Source organism: Molossus molossus, unplaced genomic scaffold (assembly GCF_014108415.1).
Source record: "Molossus molossus isolate mMolMol1 unplaced genomic scaffold, mMolMol1.p scaffold_m16_p_22, whole genome shotgun sequence".
NCBI lineage: Eukaryota > Metazoa > Chordata > Mammalia > Chiroptera > Molossidae > Molossus > Molossus molossus.
The window spans coordinates 32,917,580-32,934,569 of NW_023425358.1; the positions used below are offsets into that span (position 1 = coordinate 32,917,580).

At 38.8% G+C, this 16,990-nt stretch overlaps 1 protein-coding gene across 2 annotated transcripts in view; it reads left to right on the forward strand.

Moving 5' to 3' along the window:
- Positions 1–16,990, forward strand: part of TMEM116 (transmembrane protein 116) — an 88,807-nt gene that overhangs the window by 41,343 nt on the left and 30,474 nt on the right. The window lies entirely within an intron of this gene.

Below are 16,990 nucleotides of genomic sequence, written 5' to 3' on the forward strand. Positions count from 1 at the left end.
AGGCCATCGCTCTAACTACTGAGCCAAACTGGCCAGGGCATTGAATTTTATTCTTGGATGCAATTAAATTTCTCAGAAAAAGTCTTGTTTATATAATTTTTTAAAGATAGGTCTAGAGCAGTGCTCAGTCTCAGACTAACTATGTTTCATTATTGAGGCAAGGCCTTCCTGAGTACTGTACTCTGTACCCTGTTGAATTACCAGTTATTCAATTCTTGGTGCTGGAAAGAGGCACTATTCTTGGCCTATGTTATTGTTCTTTCTAATCCTGTTATTGTTCTTTCCTCAGCTTTGGGTAGTTTTCTTACACAAGTGCACCAACCAGTACTTGTCTGAATACTCTAGGAGAACCCTCTATAAGTCTCTGTGGTTCTCTGAGCAGCTCTTTTCCTCGCTGGCATTTTGTTTTGTGATCTCTAGATGCCTTCTTGGATTCTTAGTTCTGTCTCCTCAACTCAGAATCTTCTAGGTACTGCTTCAGTTTCCCCTTCCTGTACTGCAACATGGAAACTCTCTAGGAAGTAAGCTGAGGGAGTCATATAGCTTGTCTTCTCTTTCGCATGTTTCACAGATCACTGTCCTTTTTTGTCTGATGTGTAGTGTTTTGAAAACCACTGTTTCAAATGTTTTGTCTGTCTGTTTTTTTCCCCAAGAAGGTAAATTCAGTTCTTTTCACTCCATCATGACCAGAAGTGGAAGTCCCAGTTTTTTTGTAAAGTTGTAAAGTGTACATTTTTTAGCCACCCACGTGATAATCATTAGGCCAGGTATCTTTGTGTCATTATTGTGATATTAAGTGTTTTTATCATAGCTGTTTGGTACAGATTTCATAATTAAAGTTCAGGGACTGAAAATATACTAAAAATACTTCAGCCTTTAGATATTTCAGGGCTAATTTGGAGGTATCAGGAGAATATATTGTTTAAATAAATACCTAAATTATTCTTAAAAAAATTTTTTTTTCTTTACTGATTTTAGAGAGAGAGGAAGGGAGAGAGAGATAGAAACATCGATGAGAGAGAACATCAATTGGGCCACCTCCTGCATGTCCCCCACTGGGGATTTGGCCCACAACCTGGGCATGTGCCCTGACCAGGAATCAAACCAGTGACCTCTTGGTGCCTGGGTCAACGCTCAACCACTGAGCCACACTGGTGGCTGTTTGGCTCAGCGGTTAGAGCGTCGGCCTGCGGTCCTGAGAGACCCGGGTTCGGTTCCCGCTAAGGGCGCGTACCTCAGTTGCAGTTTGTCCCCGGCCCTGGTCGGTTGTGCGGGTGGCAGCCACTCGATGTGTCCCTTTCACATCGATGTTTCTCTCTCTCTCTCTTCCTCTCTCTCCCTCCCACTCTACCTGAACAAAAAATGGAAAAATGTCCTCGGGTGAGGATAAAAAAAAAAAATAAAGAAAATAAATATCTAGATGCTTCCAGGTTAAGGTAAAAGTTTCAATATTCTCCATTGTCTTTTCTCGTGATAAATTATGCCAGTTTGGAAGGAAAATGCTATTTAACTTGAATATCTTCTTTAAATTGAGGCCCGCAGTTCAGATGAATTAGCTCAGCTGGTCCATTTATTCAACTTTATGATGTAATAATTTAGAGAATGAAACACACCTAGAATTAAGAGATCTGGATTCTTAGTTTTCCTGTGAAAAATATATAGGACTTTGAGGAATTAATTTGATTTGTATCCCTTTTTTCCCTGTAAAGTGAAAAATTATTATTGCTACTCTAAACTGCTTCATAGAATTTTTTGAAATATTAAATAGAATGTATGTTCACATGTTTTATAAAATTAAAGTTTATATATGAATATATGATGTTTCTATAGATTTCTCTGTTTGAGCAAGTAAAGCAAGATTATTAAACTTATTCCAATAACAAGAGTGGTTGCTTCTTCCCAGTCCTGAAAGTGGATTCAGTTTATTACATAGTTTGGAAACATTTCTAACACTCATTTTGTATAGTTATCTATTGAGAGATATGCTTGGTAAGACAGAAACTTTAGTCTGACAAGATAGTTTGTGCGGATCTGTTAATGCATTAGAGCCTCCTCCCAAAATTGGTTTGGAAATGGCCAAGATGTTCTAGATGTTTTGGCTAGATTTAAGAAACCCAGAATAGTTCAGGGAGAACAATTGTTTCAGTATAGCCACAGCACCTTTATGCCACTTCACTGAACTGGAACAGAAGAAATAAATCATTTACCAAAAAAGCTCACAAGTCCAAGATAAGCTATGAGAAGAGAAAATATGCTCTAACTATATAAGCCAGCAGAAGAGAAATAGCAGTGCCCTGAACCAAAGAGTATGAGATTTACTCAATACCAAACCAGAGCTATATTTTATGTAGTTCAATGCCTCTTTTAAGAGTTAAGGCACCAAATACCCAGCAAAACCCTTCTTGTCTCTGAATTTTTTGTAAAAAATGAATAGTAGCAAAGCCTGAAACTTTCTATGTCTGGGTTAAATATCGTTTTCCACCAGCCCTAAGTAAATATGCAGAGCCTGTATAGATCTGATAATCCATTGCTACTGAACTATTTAACTTGACAGCACACCCAGGCATCAGTTTTACAGAATACAAGTTTCCTAGAGTTAGTTTTTACATCCCTGAAGAGATCACCTTCTAAATGTCTCCTTAGAAAAATTACGATGAGAATATTTAAAGTAAATCTTTAAGGCCTAGCCTTCACATTAATTCCAATTTAGTTAGTAAGAATTATTTAAGAATGCTTCCCATTTTCTTCCACGTTAGAGCTGAGAATTAGATGTTATAATTGATTATTCTGTTATTCCATTAAAAAGCTGAAGAAAAACTGTTTCTCTACTTGTAACACTTCTGATACCAAATGTGCTGTTCTCATACGAACCAGTTTCTCAGCTCTCCAGACACCAACTTGGAATCCTACAATTCCATTCTGACTCTATAACAACCTGAGAGTTAGCACAAATCCCACAAATTTAGAGCTCAGTCCCACAAGACTGCCCTCTGTTTCAGATACCATTTGCAAGTAGTGGGTACCCAGGTTACCCACACTTCTGTCTGACTTAGCTACAAATCGATGGTTCCCATGACTCCCTTCTCAGATTTGATAATCTGCTATAATGGTTCATAGAACTCAGGGAAATACTTACATTTACTAGCTTATTATAAGGGATATAATTAAGGATATAGATGCATAGACAGATGAAGACATATGTAGGGCAAGATCCGAAAGGGTCCTGAGCATAGGAGCTTCTCTGTCCCCATGGAATTTGAGTATGCCATCCTCTTGGCATGTAGGTGTGTTTGCCAACCCAGAAGCTCTCTGAATACTATAATTTATAGGGTTTTATGGAGGCTACATCATGTGTGCATGGTCAGTTAGTAATTCAGTCTCCAATACCTGTCCCTCCCTTGGGATAAGGCTGAAAGTTTCAAGCCTCTAATCATGGCTTGATCTTTCTGGTGACTAGCCCCCATCCTGAAGCTATCCAGAGTACCACTAAGAATCACCTCATTAGAACAAAAATGCTTTGATCACCCAGGAAACTCCAGAGGATTTGGGAGATCTGTGTAAGATGCTCCTCTCACTTAGGAAATTCTAAGAGTTTAAGGAGCTCCATGTCAGGAACCAGAGGCAGAGACCAAAAATATATTTCTCATGTCACAAAAACAAACACAAACTTGACTCTTTCTCTCTGTCCATGTTACTGGAGCATCCTGGTATCTAGTTTAATACTCTTGTGATATCTGGAGATCATGACAGAAATACATACTTTCCTTTAAAATGGAAGATTTTCATTTTTAATTTTTTTATATTAAAAAATTTGATAGGTATAATTATAAAACTGATATATGTTCTTAATAGAAAGGTAAAAAGTAAAGAGGGTTATACCAGTGAAAAGTAAAAGTTCCCCTCCCTTTTTTGCCTCTGGCTTTCATAATTTGATCAATTTAGGTTAAATGCCTCCACTTTTCAAAATACTCCTCTAACTGGTTCTTGAGAAAAAAGTTGAGAGTGGGAGAAGTAGGGCATTCCTTGTTTGCACAAGCAGATGCAAAGGTCCCAGATTTTCTAAGCATTATAGTAAAGAGAACCAGTCACCTGATCTAAACAAACAAGATATGCAAGTTTCTGAATTTAGATTTCCAGTTCCATTCTTTGAGCAGGAAGACCCTTTTAGAAAAAATCTTTTTGAGAACTGGTGCTGAGATTGTTAGAAAATAGTTAGCAGCTATTAATAATTTCTACTGGAGCAGAATGAAAGAAAACAGGCTTAAACAGTAGTGGGAAAAAATTTAGCTTGGGTAGGAACCTTGAGGATTGCTAAGAATAAATTATCAGGGTCACTTTGGTATTTCCCTATCAAATGTGTCTATACATTTCATCTGTGTGAAATGGATTTGCTATTTTTACATGAAAGCCAAGTGATCACTGGATAAGTGGTTCAGTGCTCCTTAGACTTTAGGATTTTATAATGAGTAAAACTTTTTTGAAATGAGAGTTTTCATAGTGTTGCTAATTTTGTATTCTGCTAAATTAAGAACACTTAAAAAACAACCACTACTGAATTCATAAAAGGAATAATAATTGATACTAAAAAACTAGGCAAAATATAATCTTAGAATAAAGGATGGTTTCTTTAGAGTGGTAAATATAGCTATCTGAAAAACATTACATTGCCTATATTTTTCTAAATATTTCTTAGACCAGTGACTATTTTGTCAGGAGTAAGCACTAATTTCTTAACCAGCATTTGGAAATTATTCCACTAAATGGCCTTTCAAAGTCCTTTTCAGGTTTAGGATATTAAAAGCTTCAGGACACATGAATATTTTTTTCTTTTGGGCTTTTCCTCCTCTACTGGAGTGGATGTGAAATGCAAATTAGAACCAGGTTTATTCACCTATTATATTATATCTTCATTATGTGCTTGTAGTTACTGAGTTCCTATCTGATTTAGATGAAAATAATTTTACGGGAAACCCAGAGCTAGTGGGGGTTTGGGTAGAACTGGCTCCATACAGCTGGGGCACCCGTGTACCACTTCACTGAACTGAAGCAGAAAAAATTAATCATTTACCAAGAGCTAGTCTTTTGTTCTGGAACTTACCAGAGAAGCAGAGTTTGAAAACCAAGCCATCAGAAGTAATTTCAGTATTTGATTAGTAAGTTGAGATGTGACATTTTCCAAGTGCTATGTCTTTTGTGAACTCAAGTCAACCAGTAAACAAATGTTAAAGTGACAGAATAATATTTGGCTCAGAAGGCTTTGTCTAGAGCATCTGGCTCTGAAAGATGGAATCTGACCCATAGTTAGTCTAAGATGCTGATATTTTTATTTATTTATTTATTATTATTATTATTTTTTTATCCTCACCCGAGGACATTTTTCCATTTTTTGTTCAGATAGAGTGGGAGGGGGAGAGAGAGAGAGAGAGAGAGGGAGAAACATCAACGTGAAAGGGACACATCGAGTGACTGCCTCCCATACAACCCAACCAGGGCCGGGGACAAACTGCAACCGAGGTATGTGCCCTTAGCAGGAACCAAACCCGGGTCTCTCTGGACCGCAGGCCGACCCTCTAACCGCTGAGCCAAACTGGCCAGGGCGATGCTGATATTTTTAATTCTATTAGATCACTAGCTCTGCACTGAAAGAATTGATTTCGTTGTATATGATTGTCCCCCATATAAATTTTGGGATCAGAAATGAATTCAATGCTTTTTCCAAAAGGGTCTAGGAGTATTGTTGTGCTAATATTTCTCTTTATCAGAGATAATTGCTATGAAGAAACAAGATAATGACAGTACTAGATACTCCCCTATACTAGTGTTTATTGTGAAACAGGTTGAAGTGTCAGCAGTCATCTTTTCTTAGTGAATGAACCCAGTTTCATTTCCTGGAAGATATGCTAGTCAGTTACTTTAGAGATACCAATTTGAATATCAAATGGCATGAAGCCTGTGCTTGGGGTTAAACCATAGAATTTAGAGTCAAACATACCTGGGTTCAAATCCCAGCTCTGGCACCTATTACCTGTGTGACTTTTTTTTTTAATGACTTAACTTCTCTGTCTTAGTTTCCCCATGTAAAATAGGAACATGATCCTCACCGGAGGATATTTTTCCATTGATTTTTTTTAGAGAGAGTAGAAGGGAGGAAGGGAGGGAAAGAGAGAGAGAGATACATTGATGTAACAGAGATACATTGATTGGTTGCTTCCTGCAGGACCCCAACTGGGGCTGAGGATCAAACCTGCAAACCCCCATATATGTGCCCTTCCTCAAATGGAATCGAACCCGAGACCCTTCAGTCCACAGGCCAACACTAACCGCTGAGCCAAACCGGCCAGGGGGATGTTGTTATTCTTATCATCATTATTTTTTAAAGTAAAATAAGATCTGTCTATTTCCTTAAGAACAGAATTCACCTGCAGGCCTTTCATTTCCTCCACATACTGATTCATTGATTTCTGAATATGCCTGGCAGTGAAAAGGGGGCTTTATTAAAAATATTTCCTCACCTAGAATTGGATTTCACTATCTTTGCTTGTTAATGTATTCTCACTGCCTCTCTGACCTCTTAGACTTAGCCTGTCTAACTCCAAGGCCTAAATTTTACAGTGGCTAGGGGTTTCTATAAAATTATTATTGTGGCCCTGGCTGCGTTTGCTCAGTGGTTAGAGTGTTGTTCCATGGACCAAAGAGTCACAGGTTCGATTTTAGTCAAGGGCATGTACCTCGGTTGCGGTTCGTTCCCAGCCCTGGTCGGGGTCGTGCAGGAGGCAAGTAATCGATGTGTCTCTCTTACATCGATGTTTCTCTTTCTCTCTGTCTCTCTCCCCTTCCCACTCTATCTGAAGATAAATGGAAAAATATCCTCGGGTAAGGATTAAAAAAGAAAATTAGTATTGTGATTTTTTTTAGGGTCTCCTAATGGTTTAAATATAATAAGAGTTCAAAGAAATTTTGCTAATTGATAGCTGACTTCTCTGGACTTAATCCCATGCTTAGAGGCACTAGGCCCTTCTATGTGGGTAGATTTCTTATTCTTGCCACCTTGGACTAGCTTTTACAACTCTTTTAGCTATGATATACTAACAAACATCTGATTAATGTCATGGCACTGTGTCTGATCTGTGACAGAACAGATTTGTATCATGATCAATCCCTTTTGTTGGGAGTAAGTATACTTTTAACAGCAACGAAAATTTCTTGTACCCTAGGCCCATGTAGTAGAAATAGCTTTACCTGTCATCCTAAGTGTTTTGGGACATCTAGAGTCTGGAGTGAAACTTTCTTGTATTATTTTCTGTCGCTTAGAAAATAGGTTCTGTTGACATAGAGGCAGGAATTTGTTTTAAAAAAAATCTCATCTGTGAGTGTTTTTATACTTGATTGTACTCTATCTGATTTTCTGTGATAAGCTTGAGCTGCCATCTTTTGAAGATAATTTTGTTGTTGTTGTTGTTGTTGTTGTTTTTAATCCTCACCCGAGGATATTTTTCCATTTATCTTCAGATAGGGTGGGAGAGAGAGAGAGAGACATTGATGTGAGAGAGACACATCAATTGGTTGCCTCCCACACGACCCTGACCAGGGCCCAGAACCGAACTGCAACCAAGGCACACGCCCTTGAACAGTATTGAACCCATGACTCTTTGTTCTGCGGGCTGATGCTCTAACCGCCGAGCCAAACCAGCTAGGGCTTTTGAAGACAATTTCACAAAGAAGTAGAAAGCCACATGTTTGAGATAATTTTAGTTATGTTCATCTTGTAAAAGAGTAAAGTAGTTATTGAGGTTTTATTTTTTATTTTATTATTTATTTATTTTTTAAAATTTAGCTGGAGGGGACATTGGTGGTATTTTATTTTATTATTTATTTATTTATTTATTTTTGGTACGTGCCCCTAGCAGGAACTGAACCCGGGACTCTCTGGTTTACAGGCCAATGCTCCAACCGCTGAGCCAAACCGGCCAGGGCTTGAGGTTTTATTTAGTCTCAGGATTCCATTTTTAAAAAGAAATTTGATTGAAAATCAGGATTCTTGGGTTACCTTGTTGGATCTGCTTTAGGCTGGTATAGGGGAGATTTGGGGCAAATAACTTCTTACATTAGTTTTTCCTTAATTTAATAATAGTAGAAGCGAAATAGTTTCTGCCATGTATTAGACCTTAAATAAGTCACTTTAAAAACAAATTCACTTATCAGCTTGGTTTTCTTATGACAAAAATAGGAAGAAATGTCAGCCTATATGTAAAAGTACTTTTAAATTATAAAGCATTATACAAATATAAGCTTGAGTAAAAGGTTCTTGTTTGTCTTTCCTGTTATAGATTCTTTACACATGGTAGTCATTCAGTAACTATTTGCCTCACTGGTATTTTAGAAAAATAAAAATGATAGAGTTGATGAGTCTTGAGTTTCTCAAAAGAATACAAAGTAGTTAAGGTGATAAATTTATAATTAGTCACTTCTGTTTGATATTGAAGAATGTTAACATTAATCATACTACTCAAGGTTAATAATAATAATATCTCTTAGGCTTGAGCAGATTTTTTTACTGATAAAACTGCAAGAAAGGCCAAATTTAGTGTTTCTGTGTCTAGTGTGAGGGTGGAGGAATCTAGCAGCTATAGTGTCATTCTGGTTCCCTCTACTGGGCTTAAATGATATTGCTTTTTTTCCCTTCTAATTGTTGACAATATTACAGATGTCCCCTGACCACCTCCACTCAGCTATTGCTTTTTAAGACTTATGTTTCCTGCCCTGACTGGTTTGGCACAGTGGTTGGAGCGTAGGCCCACTGACCAAAGAGTCTCAAGTTTGATTTTGGTCAAGGCCATATACCTTGGTTATGGTTTGGTCCCTGGCCCCAGGCCCTGGTTGGGGTTGTGTGTGAGGCAACAAATCGATGTGTCTCTTTCACATTCGTCTCTCTCCCCTCCTCTGTCCCACTCTGTCTGAAGATAAATGGAAAAATATCCTCGGGTAAGGATTAAAAAAAAAAGACTTCTGTTTCCTCATCATAGAATGGCCATTCTCTTTAAGTGTCGAGAGGAGAGGGAAAGACAAGGGAATCGCGTATCAAATTTTACTGCCAGTGTTGTAGTGACATATAATTTAGAGGACATTGCTTCCTACTATAAACCATCACTTCTTTCAAATATTCACCTTAGTAATAATGGAAAAGTTTTAGGAATCTTTTGCTATAGATTTTCTCAAGAAACTAAACTTGCATTTGCCTGGTGGCCTCAAGATAAAGAACTCAAAGTTATTAGATAAATATTTACTGAGTGTTTACAATGTTCTACTCATTATACTACACTCTGGAGCACATATCAATGAACAAGATAGGAGTTTGCAATTCTAGTGCTAATTCACTTCAAGTTGTTGAGTGCCTGCTGTATATAAAGCTCTGTGCTGAGCTGCTAGAAAGTGAGGTTTGTTATGTGTATTATAGGATAAATATAGAAACAAATATGATTCCTTACCTCAGAGATTACAGTCTAATGGGAGGCTAGACATATGTACTTTATATAAATCATTAAAGTACACAACAAATTATATTCTTTTTTTTTTTTTTTTTTTTTTTTTTATCCTCACCCGAGGACATTTTTCCATTTTTTGTTCAGGTAGAGTGGGAGGGAGAGAGAGGAACAGAGAGAAGGAGAGAAACATCGATGTGAAGGGACACATCGAGTGGCTGCCACCCGCACAACCAACCAGGGCCGGGGACAAACTGCAACCGAGATACGTGCCCTTAGCGGGAACCGAACCCGGGTCTCTCCGGACCGCAGGCCGATGCTCTAACCGCTGAGCCAAACCGGCCAGGGCAACAAATTATATTCTTTAATAAATGTATAAACTAGCCCTGGCCGGTTTGGCTCAGCGGTTAGAGTGTCGGCCTGCGGTCAGAAGAGACCCGGGTTCGGTTCCCGCTAAGGGCATGTACTTCGGTTGCAGTTTGTCCCCGGCCCTGGTTGGTCGTGCGGGTGGCAGCCACTCAATGTGTCCCTTTCACGTCGATGTTTCTCTCTCTCTCCCTCTCTCTCTCCCTCCCACTCTATCTGTACAAAAATTGGAAAAATGTCCTCGGGTGAGGATAAAAAAATAAATAAATAAATAAATAAATAAATAAATAAATAAATAAATGTATAAACTAACTAGGAATATAAAAGAAGTGAGGAGATTCAAAAAAGTATCACAGAATGGGTAACCAAACCAAAATTTCACCTAACCAAAAGTTTCAGCCTCTCCTTATTATATCTCTTAGGAGCAAAATGTATTTATCTGAGGTTCCTTTCTTTTATTTTTTCCTGATAAACTTGAGCAGTAAAATGGTCTAAAGTCAGACAGTGTATTGAGGGAGGTAAAGTCAGTTCTCAAAATCAGTAGGGATGGAAATATTCTCTATCTGTGCTATTCAGTGTATTAATCAGTAAATCATATTTAGGTATTGAGTTCTTGAAATATGGCTGGTGTGACTGAAGAACTGTATTTTAAATTGTATTTAATTTTTATTAGTTTAAATTTTAATAGTCGCATATGTCTAGTAACTACTGTATTGGGCAGTGCAGATCTGGATAATACATGTTATTGTGGTTACCCACTGAAAAAATGGAAACCTGGCATTTTACATAATGACCCTATTCACGATGTTTTTGTTGTTGTTGTTAATCCTCACCCAAGGATCTTTTTCTATTGATTTTTCAATAGAGTGAAAGAGAGGGAGGGAGAGAGAGAGAAAGAAACATTGATGTGAGAGAGACACATCGATTGGTTGCCTCCCGCACGACCCTGATGGGGGCCGAAGATGGAACCTGCAACCCAGGTACATGCCCTTGACCAGAAATCGAACCCAAGATCCTTCAGCTTTTGGGCCGACACTCTTAACTGCTGAGCCAAACTGGCCAGGGCCTGTTCAGGATCTTTTTACATGAACTATTGTAGTTCACTCAAATCCTTGCCACTAATCTGCTTTCTTAATACTGAGATTATACACAATACTTTTGTGACTTACTGACATCCATTGTCTTCTTCATTATTTTTAAAAACAACTTCCCTGTTAAATTTTTATTCCTTTTATTTTTTTAAATGTTTTTATTGATTTTTTAGAGAAAGAGGAAGGGAGAGATAGAAATATCAATGTGAGAGAGAAACATCAATTGGCTGCCTCCTGCACATCCTCTATTGGGGATCAAGCCCATAACCCGGGTATGTGATCACCATAGTGTTGTCTGTGTTTATGAGGCTTTTTTTATTTGTTTAACCCTTTTACCGTTTTCACTCAGTCTCCCCAACCCCCGTCTCCTCTGACAGCTGTCAGTCTGTTCTATGTATCTGTGAGTCTGTTTCTATTTTGTTTGTTAGTTTATTTTGTTTATTAGATTCTACATATATGTGAAATCATATGGTACTTATCTTTTTCTGACTGGCTTATTTCAATATGCATAATACTCTCTAGTTCCATCTATACTGTCACACAAAATAAGATTTCTTTTTTATGGCCCAGTAGTATTCCATTGTGTAAATGTACCACAGTTGTTTGTTTTGTTTTGTTTTTAATTTTTATTAAAAATGTTTCTTCTTTTTCCCCCCTAGATACCCTCCTTCCCATCCTGCCTCCCCACCCCCCAACATTGTTTCTATGTCCATTGGTTATGCATGCATCTAAGTTCTTTGGTTTATCTCATCCATCCCTCCTGCCCCCCTCCTCTGAGATTTGTCAGTCTGAATTGTATTCCTTTCTATGTCTCTGGGTCTGTTTTGTTCATGAGCTTATTTTAGTTCATTATATTCCACAAATAAGTGAGATTATGTGGTATTTGTCTTATACTCTCCAGGTTCCTCCATGTCATCTCAAAGGATAAGAGATCTCTCTTTCTTACAGCTGTATAGTGTTTCATTGACTATATGAACCACATATAGTGATACAAAAATTTTATTAAATTTTTTTTTCCTTTATTAATTTTAGAGAGAAAGGAAGTGAAACAGAGAGACAGAAACATCAATGAGAGAGAACGTTGATTGGCTACTTCCCACATGACCCCACTAGGGATCGGGCCCACAACCTGGGTATGTGTCCTGGCCGGGAATATAACTGGCAACCCCTTGGTGCATGGGTTGATGCTCAACTACTGAGACACACCAGATGGACTGTACCACACCTTTTTTTATCTACTTATCTGTTGATGGACACTTGGGCTGTTTTCAGATCTTAGCAATTGTAACTAGTGCTGCTATGAACATAGGGGTACATATATTCTTTCTGATTGGTGTGTCAGGCTTCTTAGGATATATTCCTAGAAGTGGGATCACTGGGTCAAATGGCAGATCAATTTTTAATTTTTTGAGGAAACACCATATTGTTTTCCATAGTGGCTGCACCAGTCTACATTCCCACCAGCTGTGTACTAGAGTCCCCTTTTCTCCACACCCTCGCCAGCACTTGTTTGATGATTTTTTAAAATTTATTGATATTAGAGAGAAAGGGAGAGGGAGAGAGAGAAAGAAACATCGATGAGAGAGAACATCGATTGGCTGCCTCCTGCATGCCCCCACTGGGGATCAGGCCCACATTTGCCCTGACTGGGAATCAAACCAGCAACCTCTTGGTGCATGGGTTGATGCTCAACCACTGAGCCACACTGGCTGGGTTGATGATTTGTTGATGGCAGCGATTCTGGCAGGTGTGAGGTGATATCTCAGAGTCATTTTAATTTGCATCTCTCTGGTGATTAGTGATGTTGAGCGCTTTTTTTTTCTTCTTTTTTTATCCTCACCAGAGGACATTTTTGCATTTATCTTCAGATAGAGCAGGCGGGAGAGAGATAGACATACATTGAGTAGTTGCCAGCCACATGACCACAGCCAGGGCTGGGGACAAACTGCACCTGAGGTACATGCCCCTAGCAGCAACCAAACTCAGGACTCTGGTCTGCAGGCCACGCTCTAACACCTGAGCCAAACCGGTGAGGGCACGGTGAGCTTTTTTTCATATGTCTCTTGGACATTTGTATGTCCTTTTTGGAGAGGTGTCTGTTTAGGTCCTCTGACCATTCTTATTTTATTTTATTTTTTTTATCCTCACCCGAGGACATTTTTTCCATTTTTTGTTCAGATAGAGTTGGCGGGAGAGAGGAAGAGAGAGAGAGAAACATTGACGTGAAAGGACACATTGAGTAGTTGTCACCCGCACGGCCCAACCAGGGCCGAGGACAAACTGCAACTGAGGTACGTGCCCTTAGCTGGAAAGGAACCCTGGTCTCTCCGGACCGCAGGCTGACGTTCTAACCACTAAGCCAAACCGGCCAGGGCGTCTGACCATTTTTAAATTGGGTTCTTTGTCTTCCTTTTGTTGTATGATACTCTATGTATTTTGGAAATTAACCCCTTATCTGATGTATCATTGGGAATTAATTATGCTCTCCCATACTTGGGTTCCCTTTCCATTTTGATAGTAGTTTCTTTTGCTGTTCAGAAGTTTTTTATTTTGATGTAGTCCCATGTATTAATTTTTTTCTTTGTTTCTCTTGCTTTAGGCACTGTATCAGGGAAAATTCTGCCACATATGATGTCTGAAATTTTGTTGCCTACATTTTCTTCTAGGTTTTTTTATACAAGTCACATTTAAGTCTTTATCCATGATGAATTTATTCTTGTGTATGGTGTAACTTGATGGTTTAGTTTCATTTTTTTGCATGTAGCTGTTCAATTTTCCCAGCACCATTTCTTTTTTTTTTTTTTGATCCTCACCCAAAGACATTCTTCCATTTTTTTGTTCAGGTAGAGTGGGAGGGAGAGAGGGGAAGAGAGAGAGAGAAACATCGATGGAAAGGGACACATCGAGTGGCTGCCACCCACACGACCAACCAGGGCTGGGAACAAACTGCAACCAAGGCCCATGCCTTTAGCGGGAACCAAACCCGGGCCTCTCTGGACCACAGGCCGAAGCTCCAACCTCTGAGCCAAACCAGCCAGGGCCCAACACCATTTCTTAAAGAGGCTGTTTTTACTCCATTGTATACTTTTGCCACCTTTGTCAAATATTAATTGAGCATAATGTCTTGGGTCAATTTCTGAGTTTTCTGTTCTGTTCCATTGATCTATATGCCTTTCTTGTGCCACTACCAAGCTGTTTTGATTACAATGGCTATGTAGTATAACCTGATATCTGGTATTGTGATCCCATCTACTTCGTCCTTATTTTTTCATGATTGCTGTGGCTATTTGGGGTCTTTTATGGTTCCATATAAAGTTTTGGCGTATTTGTTCTAGTTCTGTGAAATATGTCGTTGGTATTTTGATGGGGATTGCATTGAATCTATAGACTGCTTTGGGTAGTATGGACATTTTAATGATGTTAATCCTTCCAGTCCATGAACAAGGTATGTGCTTCCACTTTTTTATATCTTCCTCTGTTTCCTTTATATATATATAAACTGATATATAATCAGTTTCTTTAATGTAAGGACTCGAGATTAGTTCTTTTTTTTTTCTTTTTTAAACTTATCTTTATTGTTGAATGTATTATAGATGTCTCCCCCTTCTCCCTCATTTTCCCCCTTCTCCCCACTCCCGTTCCCATCCTGCCTTCTCCACACTATTGTCTGTGTCCATTGGTTATGCATATATGCATATAAGTCCTTTGGTTTATCTCTTTCCATTTCCCCTCCCCCATTCCCTCTGAGGTTCCTCAGTCTAACAACCAATTTGTACTTTTTTTTTTGGTGGGTGCCCCTAGGGGAACCGAACCTGAGACTCTCTGGTCCGCAGGCCGATGCTCCAACCGCTGAGCCAATCTGGCCAGGGCTGCACTTCTTTTTTTTTTTTAAATTTTCATTAATTTATTTTTGTCACAGATGTTTCTCCTTTTTTTCCCAGTTGACACCCTACTCCCCATCCCTCCACCCAGTCCCCAGCTTTGTTGTCCGTGTTCATTGGTTATGTGTACGTAAGTTCTGTGGTTTATCTCTTCCCTCCCCCACCATCCCCTCTTCTGAAGGGTTGTCAGTCTGTACCCTACTTCCACGTCTCTGGGTCTACCCTGTTCCTCAGACTGTTCTGTTCATTATATCCCACAAATAAGTAAGATCATGTGATATTTGTCTTTCTCTGCTTGGCTTGTTTCTCTTAGGATAATACTTTCCAGGGCCCTCTATGTCATCTCAAAGAATAAGAGATCTTTCTTTCCTACAGCAGCATAGTACTCCATTGTGTATATGTACCAACATCATACTCAATGAGCAAAAACTAAAAGCATTTCTCTTAACAACAGGGACAAGACAGGGATGCCCACTTTCACCACTCTTGTTTAACATAGTACTGGAAGTCTTAGTCACAGCAATTAGACATGAAGAAAAAAGTAAAAGGGATCAAAATTGGAAAGGAGGAAGTGAAACTGTCACTATTCGCAGATGACATGGTATTATACATAGAAAATCCTAAGACTCCATCAAAAATCTACTAGACTTAATAAATGCATTTGGCAAAGTAGCAGGATACAAAATTAACATCAAGAAATCAATGGCATTCTTATATAACAATGATGAACTCACAGAAAGAGAAACTAAAAAAACAATTCCATTTACCATCGTGGCAAAAAAATTAAGATATCTAGGAGTAAACTTAACTAAAGAAGTAAAGGACCACCCTGGCCAGTTTGGCTCAGTGGTTAAAGTGTCAGCCTGCGGTCCAGAGAGACCCAGGTTCGGTTCCCGCTAAAAGCACATACTTTGGTTGCAGTTTGTCCACTCGATGTGTTCTTTTATGTCGATGTTTCTCTGTCTCTCTCTTCCTCCCTTTCCCTCTCACTCTGAGCAAAATTGATATTCTTGGGTGAGGATTAAATAAATAAATAAATAAAGGACCTATTTGCAGAAAACTACAGGACTTGAAAAAAGAAATAACAGGAAGATATAAAGTGGAAGCACATACCTTGTTCATGGATTGGAAGGATTAACATCATTAAAATGTCCATATTACCCAAAGCAATCTATAGATTCAATGCAATCCCCATCAAAATACCAATGGCATATTTCACAGAACTAGAACAGATACTTTAAAAGTTCATATGGAAGAAAAAAAGACCCCAAATAGCCACAACAATCTTGAAAAAGAAGTACAAAGTAGGTGGGATCACAGTACTGGCTATAGGTTATATATCAGTACTGATATCAGGTTATACTACAAAGCTACTGTAATCAAAACAGCCTGGTACTGGCACAAGAACAGGCATATAGACCAGTGGGACAGAACAGAGAACCTGGAAATTGATCCAAGATATTATGCTCAATTAATATTTGACAAAGGTGGCAAGAGCATACAATGGAGTAAAAACAGCCTCTTTAATAAATGCTGTTGGGAAAATTGGACGGCTACATGCAAAAAAATGAAACTAGACCATCAACTTACATCATACATAAGAATAAACTCAAAATGGATAAAAGACTTAAATGGGACTCGTGAATCCATAAAAATCCTAGAAGAAAATGTAAGCAACAAAATCTGAGACATCAGGACATTGAGCCGAATTTTCACTGATACATCACCTAAGGCAAGAGAAACAAAGGAAAAAATGAACATGTGGGACTGCATCATACTCAAAAGCTTCTGCACGGCAAAAGAAACAACCATCAAAATGGAAAGGGAACCCACTGTATGGGGTTAATTTCCAAAATATATAGAGTGCTCATACAACTCAAGAAAAGGAAGACAAGGAACCCAATTAAAATATGGGCACAGGGCCCTGGCCAGTTTGGCTCAGCGGTTAGGGCATTGGCCTGCGGTCCAGAGAGACCCAGATTCAGTTCCCGCTAAGGGAAAGTACTTCAGTTGCAGTTTGTCCCCGGCCCTGGTTGGGTTGTGCAGGTGGCAGCCACTGGATGTGTCCCTTTTATGTCGATGTTTCTCTCTCTCTCTCTCTTCCTCTTTCTCCCTCCCACTCTGTCTGAACAAAAAATGGAAAAATGTCCTCAGGTGAGGATAAAAAAAAAAA